Below are 10967 nucleotides of genomic sequence, written 5' to 3' on the forward strand. Positions count from 1 at the left end.
CCTGACTGGTGATCCAGTGTTTAAGAGATCTCAGGGGTCCAGGTTTTCTGAGATTGCTGGTCCTCCTACAGGATTACATTCCTTTTTAGCTTCCTCTAGCTTTTCCCTAAATCAATAGATTGGTCAGCATCTTCTGTTCGTTGGTTTGGTGCACATTTCTTAGGTTCTTCTCAGCCATTTGGGATTCCTCTCTTGAGAATTCTTTGTTTAACAGTCTACCCCATTTTTAATAGGATTATTTAATTCTCTGGAATCTATTTTTTTGAGTTCTTTGTATATATTGGCTATTAGCTATCTATCATATGTAGGATTGGTAACGAACTTTTCCAAATCTGTTGGTGGCCATTTTGACTTAATGACCATGTCCTTTCTATTTCAGAGGTTTGTCAATTTTGTGAGGTCCCAAATGTTCATTCTCAATCTTAAAGCATGAGCCATTGGTGTTTGGGTCAGGAAAATTTCCCTTGTGTCCATTTTTTCAAGGCTCTTCCCACTTTCTCTTCCATTAGTTTCGGTGTATCTAGTTTTATGTGGAGGTCTTTGATGTACTTGGATTAGAGCTTTGTACAAGGTGATAAGAATGGGTCAATTTGCATTCTTTTCCATGCTCACCTCCAGTTGAACTAGCCCTATATGTTGAAAATGCTGTCCTTTTTCCATTGGATAGTTTTAGCTACTTTGTGAAAGGTCAAGTGACTATCGGCATGTGGGTATATTTCTGGGTCTTCAATCTATTTCTTGATCTACCTTCCTGTTTCTGTACCAATACCATGCACTTTTTATCATGATTAGTCTGTCCCACAACTTGAGGTCAGGGATAGTGATTTCCCCAGAAGTTATTTTATTGTTGAGAATAGTTTTCTATATCCTGAGGGTTTTTTTCTTTTCCAAATAACTTTGCAAATTTCCCTTTCTATTTCTATGAAGAATTGAATTGGAATTTTAATGGGGATTGCATTGAGTCTGTAGCTTGCTCTGGGCAAGATAGTCATTTTTGATACATTAATCCTGCCAATCCATGAGCACGGAAGATCTTTCCATCTTCTGAGATCTTCTTCCATTGATTTCCTTCTTCAGAGACATGAAGTTCTTGTCACACAGATCTTTCACTCGCTTGATTAGAGTCACACCAAATCATTTTATATTATTTGTTCCTATTGTGAAGGGTGTCATTTCTCTAATTTCTTTCTCATTCTGCTTATCTTTGAGTAGATATGATCTACTGATTTGTTTGAATTAATTTTATATCCAACTACTTTACTGAAGTTGGTTATCAGCTGTAGGAGTACTCTGGGGGAATTGTTGAGGTCACTTATGTATACGATCAGATCATATGATAATCTGCAAGTAGTGATATTTTGACATCTTCCTTTCCAATTTCTATCCCTTTAACCTCCTTTTGTTTACTTAGTGCTCTGGCCATGATGTCAAGTACTATATTGAATAAGTAGGGAGAGGGTAGGCAGCCTGTCTACTCCCTGATTTCAATAAGACTGGTTCAACTTTCTCTCCATTTAGTGTGATGTGGGCTACTGGTTTGTTTTATATTGCCTTTACTATGTTTAGGTATGGGACTTGAATTCTGGCTGATGAGGAAATGTTTATGACAAACCTACAAGCCCATTTATCATTTTTCAACTTACCAACCCTATTAAAGGGAAGAAAACTTCTTTTATTTTATTTCTTTTTCAGCTTTTAGGAACTTTACTTTCCTCCCACCATGTTTCCCTTCACTCAGGTCTCTGCAGAGCGGATCAGGACCACTCAGTGGTGGCTTCAACCCACTTAGTGGCCTGTGCTGTGGTTAACTGATGATCAGTCCTCAGTGGCTGGCTGTGCACTACAGTCTTCTGTGAGGAGCTACTGGATGGGCATAGAGGGCATCTGCACACCCTCAGACTGGTTGCCCACCATAATCTCAACCGCAGGGAACAAAGGCACTGGTGTAGTCCATTCATCTGGTTAATTTGTCCTTGGTCACATCCTTCTCAGCAGCAGTCTGCTCTTCCTTCTCAATCTCCTCTAGGTCTCTGTATAACTAAAGATCAGGCATAACAACCCATGGGTGCTCACAGGAGATAGTTCCTTGCTTCCAGAGTACTTCCCAGGCAAACATCAACCACAACAGACCCACTGAATGAGCTCTCTTGTTGTTGCATGGGATGGCAATGTCCACACAGCACAGGGGAGAGTCTGTGTTATACAGAGCAATGGTGGGTAGGGTGACATAAGAGGACTTTGTGAGGAGCTAGTGGTCAGCCCAGGAATCAGTCACCACTAGAAGTTGTGGCTCCCTGAAAGCTGATTGGATCTGGTTAGTGAAGGACACATGTGTGAATTGACCAGCAATTGGAGTGGCTCCTGTGGCAGCACCAAATTTCATCAAGCTCAGTTCCTGGAGGAGATGAAGCTGACATCAACAGGGTTCTCAATGGCAACAATAGCTCCAGCAGCAACGAACAACTTCTCCCAGGTCCTCTTCAGGTTCATGATGCAGATACTGTCACTTGTCCCTTTGTAGAGGTACTACTCCATCTGAAAGTCAAGGTTGGTGCTACCTAAGTGGGTTCCTGCAGCAAGGAATTTGAGGACACTGACCTCCTTCATCTGTAGGACATCACAGTCTCTGGACATTGTGTAAGTTTCCCTGTTTTAAAATAACATTCATGGAGACCTTTAAAATAACCTTTAAAATAACAATCATGGAGACAACCTCTTACTTTTGTGTTCTTGGATGGCTCTTCTGTTCTGCTTCTCTGTTTCTGTGTGAATCTGCTGTTGCTGTATGTCTCTGTGTATCTTCGTTTATGTCTTTTCTTCTTCTTCTTCTTCTTCTTCTTCTTCTTCTTCTTCTTCTTCTTCTTCTTCTTCTTCTTCTTCTTCTTCTTCTTCTTCTCTTCCTCCTTCTCCTTCTCCTTCTTTCTCCTTCTCCTTCTCCTTCTCCTCCTTCTCCTTCTCCTCCTCCTCCTCCTCCTCCTCCTCCTCCTCCTCCTCCTCCTCCTCCTCCTCCTTCTTCTTCTTCTTCTTCTTCTTCTTCTTCTTCTTCTTCTTCTTCTTCTTCTTCTTTCTTCTTCTTCTCCTCCTTCTCCTCCTTCTCCTTCTCTCTCTTCTTCTTCTTCTTCTTCTTCTTCTTCTTCTTCTTCTTCTTCTTCTTCTTCTTCTTCTTCTTCTTCTTCTTCTTCTTCTTCTCCTCCTCCTCCTCCTCCTCCTCCTCCTCCTCCTCCTCCTCCTCCTTCTTCTTCTTCTTCTTCTTCTCCTTCTTCTTCTTCTCCTTCTTCTTCTCCTTCTTCTTCTCCTCCTCCTCCTCCTTCTCCTTCTTCTCTCTGTCTCTCTGTTTCTTTTTGTCTCTGTCTCTGTCTCTATTCCTCTTTCTTTCTGTCTCTCTGTCTCCTCTCCACTCTCTCCCTCCCTCTCTCCCTCCCTCCCTCGCTCCATTCTCTCTCTCTTCCCATCAGCACTACTCTTGTCATCTCTAGCAAATCCTCCTTCATTCATATTCAGAGTAGTGCAAGCTTTCCATGTATATTTAGCAGCCATGCTCATCAGTTTACCTTAAGACAGGTCACTTCCTCTTCTATTAAGGTTAGAGCATGCACACCAGTGAGGTGAATGGCTCCCATAGACAGGCAACAGAGTCAGAGACAGCCCCTGCTCCCATTATTAAGGCTCCACAAGAAAATGAAGCTACACAAGTGTTGCTATGTGCTGTGGGCCCTTGTCAGTCCAATGTATGTTACCAGGTCACCTTGCAGTCTCTCTTGTGGATATTTTAGTCCCTGTATCCTATGGGCTCATTTGGCTGAATCTTTTTTTATCTTCCCTATTTTCTTTAACCTTTCCACAATGTTTTTCAAGGTCTACCTAATATCTGGCTATGTATCTTTGCACTTGTTTCCATCACTTTGTAAGTGAAGCTTTCGTTATGACAATTGGATTAGGACCAATCTCTGAGTATATCAGTATATTGTTAGAAATAATTTATCATTTTTTCTATTCCTTTTTTTCTGTCTCTGTGTGCAGCTGTGTCTCTGGGTGGTCCAGCCTCTGGTTCTAGGTATTGCGAGGTATAGACACACTCTCATGGCTCCAGTGTGTCAAGGCATTGTTTAGATACTTTCACAATTTCTTTGCCCCCTTTACTACAGTACCTGGTGTAGGCTGTACAAAATATAGGTGAAAAGTTTTGTGGCTGGGCTGATATCCTAATCTGTCCACTGAAAACTTTTCTGGTTACATGAGAAGTCTCAAAAGTTTCAAATACTAGGAATCTAAGCTGGGATCAGCCCTCATAGATTCCTAGTAGTTTCCATTGCACTAGGTTTCCAGCTTGTCCAGAGATAGCCCCCAATTATAATTTATTCTCTCAACACTCTGTACTCTTGTCCTCCCCATTGAATCCTCCCTTTTCCATCCCTACCCTTTACTTAGACTCTTCCTTTTAACTGTGCTCCACCCCAACACACCAAAGATAGATGTCTATTTGCTTCATTTTCACAGAGAGGTGCATGCATCTCTTTCTTGGGCCCTCTCACTACTTAGTTTCTCTGTGTCTGTGGATTGTAGCATATTTGTTCTTTATTTTAAATGTAATTTCCACTTTTAAGTGAGTTTATAGTATATTTGTTTTCTTGTTCCATTTATTTACCAGGATGGAACAAGATGTTGATTCTAATAGGTGTAGAATACCCAAGTGTGTAAAGGTAAAATATTTTCTTTATCCATTCTTCAGTTGAAGACTTTAGGTTGTTTCTAGCCATTACCAATTAAAGATTGTATGATGATAGTTTAGAAAATGTACTTCTACTATGTTTTTTTTTCTAAAAAACCAAAGTGTTCACTTCCAAAGTTGTTGCATATGTTTGCACTTCCACCAACATTAGAAAACTGTTCCCCTTGCTCTATATCTCTGTTAGCATAAGCTGTCACTTTTTATTTGGTTTTAGCCATTCTGACAGGTAAGATGGACTCTCAAAATCATTTTATTTGTATTTCCTTGAAAACTAAGGATGCTGAATGTTTGTCTTAGTGCATTTAAGTGAGGGTATTCTGTTGAGAATCCTATTTACATATGTATTTTTGGTTCATGTCTCCCCAGCCTTTGGGCATGTTTACTGGAGAGGCATAATATGGAGGGTTTGACTGCACTTACCATGGAGAGATTACATTGAGACAATGGATGCTTCAGGAGTGGAAAATGCATTCTGAGATGTGAGATAGCCAAAGCTGCTTTTCCTTGGCTTTCAGGCATCTATTTGCCCATAGAAAGCTCTGCATGTTTCCAAGGAAAAAAACATAAACACTAACCATACCACAAAAACTTTGACTTACAATGGTATCAGGTCAGTTAGATATGCAAATACTACTGTGACACAAAGATTGTGGGAGTAACCAACAGATATCGGACTAAACTTAAGATTCACTCCCTGAGATGGACCCTATACCTGACACTGCTTGACTGAGCAAGAACCTGAGATGAGATAGGGGATTGATACAATCAAAATGCTTTGTATACTTGTAGAAAATGTTTTCTTCATTTGAAAAACACCTTCCTACCCATTAAAACCCCTTTTCTCCTTCCAAAAAGTCTTGGGAAGTCAACATACAGCTCTCTGCCTGCATAGATCTATTCATTATGGAAATTCTTGCCTAATTCTAGACTAGTATTTGGCTTCTTGGCTAGAAAAGTAACTTTCCTATGCTGTAGCATGAATTAGCACAACTACAATTAATCTGTTCATCTACAGGAGACCATTTGTGCAGTTTGGATTTTCGATTTTAATTCTTTGGTCGACTGGTACATCGTTAGATGAACAAAGTCAAATTAGTTGCCTCTATATTCTTGAGGTACTGACAAAGTATTTCTGAAAGTAGGTAAGGCATTCTACATGTGCCCTAGAAATGTGCCGTGATTCTATGATTCCCCATCCTCGACAACCCTGGGAATATCTGTTGTACAATACAGCGGCTTCTGTGTAAATAGAATTGTTAACCACTGGACATAAGCGGTGCCACTTATCATGTTTTGTTTGAAGTTTACTGAAAGGTAATGTTGAACGTTATTGCATGTGATTTATTACTGATGTGTATATCTTTAGAAAAAAGACTATTTAAGACCTTTTATAATTTAAGCATGTCACTTAATTGTTTTAAATGCTCATGTTTATCTTTTTAAAATTATTTTTGTTCCTTATACCACTTTGAATGATGACCTTAAGATAATTTATTAAATAAAATATTCAAAATTTGCAGATATTTTCTCTCATTTTTACAAAACATTTTAGACATTTTAAACAAAATATTAACAAGTTATTAAAACCAATACTTAAACACAATATTGAAAACATCAGAAGGAGTAAAAAGGCTATTTCTCAGGGGAGAGGAAGGCTGGTTGTGGGATTGGAACTGCTGCTGGATTGAAATCAGCAGCTGATCGTGAGTTACAGGAGCAATAGCTCAGATATAGGACAGAGTGCAATTGATGAGCAGAGGTGACAGGGCCATCCTCTAAATAGGTAGGCCCACTATGACAAGCAGGACATGACTGAAAGGTACACTGTATCTACAGATATACTAAGACACAGGTTCCACAGTTGCTATCATGTGCTGTCTGAGCTGTTGCTCTGACATCTGTCTGCAACTCCTCATGCATCAGAGAAATTCTGGAGGTTTTTGCGATCTACAGCTCTGATACACAAGTTCGTTCTGGCTCCAAAGTGGCTCTTTCCCCTGCTGATTTACACTCAATGTGTTGATCTGAGGCAGTGTGTCTCCCCAGATCTGAGTCTTCCTCATCCTTGGTTTGTGAATCCTTGGCATGTTCTTCCTGCAGCTGGGTCAGGAGCCTCTTGACGCGGACACTAAGATCAGAGTGTGGCATGCACACACTCAAGTAGGCCTTCAGGTATTTCAGAGGCAACAGGTCTGCTGGGTCACAAAAGTCCTCAGGATTCGTGTCCATCCATGTTTCCAGGAAGCTACAGAGGGTGTTCTTTACTTGTTTGTCCTCTTTAGAATAAGGTTTGAAGTAAGCATACCTAGAAAAGACCAAAGAGAATGTCACCTCTAAAGTCCCAGTCTCCTCACCTAATACTGTCACTTCTGGCTGCTCTCAGAATAGTTAGTTTAGCTGTACACAATAGGTGCTTTCAATGTATCTGTGCAAATGTTGAACACAGGCATCTCTAGCCAGACATCTCCTTGGTCACATGGTTTCTTGTATTACTGTTCATGGATCTCTACTTTGGACACATTTCTACCAGGTACTCCAATATTTCTAGTACTTCATATATATTATGAGAGAATTTCATTCACTGAGGCCTCAGAAATGTTGCGTGAATGATAAAGTGCTTTTTCTAAGTAGAGGGGTTAGTAACTTCCATTTTAGAGTCTCAGCTATGGACAGCCCAGTTGCTTAGACCAACCCTAGGAGAGGGAATTGCTTAATGCATACTAATGGGTTCTGACAATAATGTACAAAAAATAGATGGAGAAAGAGACAGACATTTAGAATTAGACAGAGAAAGAGACTGAGATGGACATAGAGATATAGAGAATGTGATGGAGAGGGAGAGTGAGAAGAAAGGGAGATGAAAACAGAAAAGAAAGGAAGATGAAGAAGGGAGTGAGAGAAAATGAGAAAGGGAAAGAGAAAGCTAGACGCATACAAACACTGAGGGGGGCCATCAAGGGTGACAATGAGACAAACAGGGAGAGAGACAGAGGGTGGGGTAGAAATTCCTGGAAAGAACAGGAAGATCTGAGAACTTTGGGCTTGATGATGGGCACTCACCTCACAAACAGCAGGTCCAATACCTATAGGAGGGTGGCAAAACTTCTGTATGTAGACAGAAAAGGAAGGACAACCAAGGGGTCCCTTTCCTTCAGAAAAGGCACCAGGGTATTCATCTGGTTAACCACAGTCTGTGCCCTGGTCCAGGACTCTCTCTGGGCTCCCTCTGGTCCTATTGAGCAGAAGCATTCTCCACCTGAAGAGAGATCAAAGTGGAGGGTTCGACCTGGCCCAGATCTGCACCCTTCTGAATGGTTCTCCTCATCCAAGTTTCCCTGAATTATTTCAATGCCAAACCCACAGAGAAAAGAGTGTATATTTGGTCTGTGTGGTCCTGTCCATGGCTGGCCTTGGTCAAATTTGTTCTTGTTTTTGAAAATGGCCACAGGCATTGAAGGCAAGAGTGAATCCTCTGCCTCCATTCACCATCATGGCCTTCCCTCTTACCTTTCTTAAGGCCTGAGCTTCGAGTAGTCTGAAGACAGCAAGAGAACATTCTGCCCTCTCTATTGTCTCTGACAAGTGAGCCTGCAGGCCTTGCTCTGACCAGTGGCTTGTCTGGTTACCAAGGTTCTGCATTGTGAGGTCTACTTCATGAGGGTGGTTCCATTACTGTAGCTCTTTGATCAGGACATTCCTTAAAGGCTCCCATGTCCCCTCCCATTTCTGAGGTGTACAAATAAACTCGGGAATACATGTGTTTCCCACTGCACTGTCCCCAGAGATATCTCGATATGGCCAGCCCCTCAGCTGTGCAGTCCGAGTCCTTACTGTGGAATTGCATCTCTAACTATAATCATAAATTCAGCCCCAATTATCCCAATCTACCATAAACATTCCGTAGGCGAGTTTCCTTGCTTCATATGGCCTTGTATGTGTTCTGTGTAGAAGGAGACTACATGCATACCTGTGACAGCCAGTAGCCCCACAGTGTCAGTGTGTCTACATCAGAACTCTCTGCCACAGAATTAGTTTCCACCAGCATGATCATTTAAGGGCTTAAGCCCGGAGGTTTACAACCCTTTGTAAACAGCTGGCTGAGGCACATCTACCATCGTATAAGATGGCACCCTAACACTCTTTCAGATGGGATTCATTCTCCATTGCTTCTTCTTTCAATTCCTGCTGGAGTTCTTGATCTGATCCTCTCCAGTGTTTGACTATGACCTGTCATCTTCAAGAAAACTTTCTTTTTCCTTATTAGCATTTATTACTGATGCTTGTCACAGCAAGTGAATGAGACTTGAACAGCCAACACTACACTTTCTCTGTCCCCATCCTTTGATATGTGGCAGCCAATCTCTTCTCTAGTCCCTCATCTCCCTCACTCCCTCATATCCCATCTCTTTCTCCATATTCTCTGTTTTCTTTGTCTGTTCACAGTGGTTTTTGCTCCAAAGTCATTCACTCTTCATTCTCTGGTCATCTCCTTCCTTCAAACAGAGTGTCCTTCAAACAGAGTGCAAGACACTGTGCAGAGAAGTCCACATCATGTGCATGCTAGTCTACGATGGTGGGCAGTGTTATAATCAATTACTATCTTGTCTCTCTTGACAAATGAAGTAGAATTGAGTTCATTGCTCCTTTACTCTTCCCTTTGATGTTTTCTTAGTTTCTTTTTTTTTTTTCAATTCCCAAAAGTTGTTCAGGATCTCCTGCATGTACACGTGCATGTACATGCTAATTCCTTATCTGGGAGGAAGGCGTGGACATGAGATCATTCTTCTTATATTTGTTATGTGCATTTGTGCATGTGCATGTATGAAAGTACGTGGGAGTGTTTATGTGCATACAGGCTAACATACATGTGCATCTGTATGTCTCTCTCTCTCTCTCTCTCTCTCTCTGTGTGTGTGTGTGTGTGTGTGTGTGTGTGTGCAATATTGATAGTCTGTAACATTCTTTTCCTGGTTAAGGCCGCAATTCCTTAAAAGTGACTTGGTACCTAGTTCCACATCTTGGTCTTGAGCTGCATTCCATGTTTAGATAAAATAAAACAGAATAAATGAACTCTTGGACTCTTCGAGCCTCTATGCCTACAACTAGGTGAATTGTTGAATCTACTGGTAATGGATGAAGGGATATCTAAATTCAGAGTATTCCTCTTTGAAGAGGCCCATTCCACCTGATATGTTGGAAATTATCCAGACATGAAAAGCCTATAAGGAGAAGAATTATGTGCCATGAGGATCATCTCCCAAGCAAGCATCTAGGAGGCTGATTATGGGACCAAGTTGAAGCCACAAAACTCCCAAAGCTTCTTTACAGCAGCACAGGCATGAATCTGGTAGAGGCACCACCACGCTATAATTTATAAATGACATTGTGATAGAAAAGCAGTGGAACACTAAATATTACACTGACCCAGCAAGATTAGGGGTTAAAAACATTGATTTTAAGACAGAGAGTTCAGTAAAACAGCCATAGAATTAACACAATGGGCTTCCGAATGACTGCCTTCTTCTTCATTGTCTTGACAGTTTAACACAAAGGACTGTTAAAACTTTTCTCCATTAGTATCCACTCAGCCTCCCCATCTTCTTGCTGTACTTGAACCTGAACAAGTTCAAGTCCTGATCAACACATGTTTTTTTGATGTGTTATTTTCTTTTAAATTTTATTTTCTTGGACATTTTATGTATTTAGATTTTAAATGTTATCCCCTCCCCCCCCTCAACCATATCCTCTCATCCATCCCACTCCTACCCAACCACTCCACCCTCAACACTCTGGAATTATCCTACCTTGGGGAATCAAGTCTTCACAGGACCAAGGGCTTTTCCTCCTATTGATGCTGGACAATGCCATTCTCTGCTACATATATGGCTGGAGTCATCAGTCCCTCCATGTGTACTGATTGGTTGGTGGTTTGGTCCCTTTAAGCTCTGGTGGGATCTGGTTGGTTGATATTGTTGTTCTTCCTATGGGGTTGCAGATTCCTTCAGCTCCTTCAGTTTTTTTCTGTAAGTCCTCCATTGGGATCTACTTCTTCAGTCCAATTGTTAGCTGCAACCATCCTCATCTGTGTCAGTAGGGCTTTAGCAGAGCCTTTCAGGAGCCACACATATCTGGTTCCTGTCAGCTAGGACATCTTGGCAAGATTAAGAGTGACTGGGTTTGGTGGCTGCATATGAATGGATCCTCAGGTTGGGCAGTGTGTGCATGACCTTTTCTTCAG

The 10967-nt window shown here is 41.3% G+C and overlaps 2 pseudogenes; both read right to left on the bottom strand.

Moving 5' to 3' along the window:
- Positions 1 to 1754: 1754 nt before the first annotated feature.
- Rpsa-ps26 (ribosomal protein SA, pseudogene 26) lies at positions 1755 to 2724 on the bottom strand (annotated as a pseudogene).
- A 3472-nt stretch (positions 2725 to 6196) lies between these two features.
- On the bottom strand, positions 6197 to 8343 carry Ralgds-ps5 (ral guanine nucleotide dissociation stimulator, pseudogene 5; annotated as a pseudogene).
- Positions 8344 to 10967: the final 2624 nt, after the last annotated feature.

The sequence above is a fragment of the Rattus norvegicus genome, chromosome 18 (genome assembly GCF_036323735.1).
Source record: "Rattus norvegicus strain BN/NHsdMcwi chromosome 18, GRCr8, whole genome shotgun sequence".
NCBI lineage: Eukaryota > Metazoa > Chordata > Mammalia > Rodentia > Muridae > Rattus > Rattus norvegicus.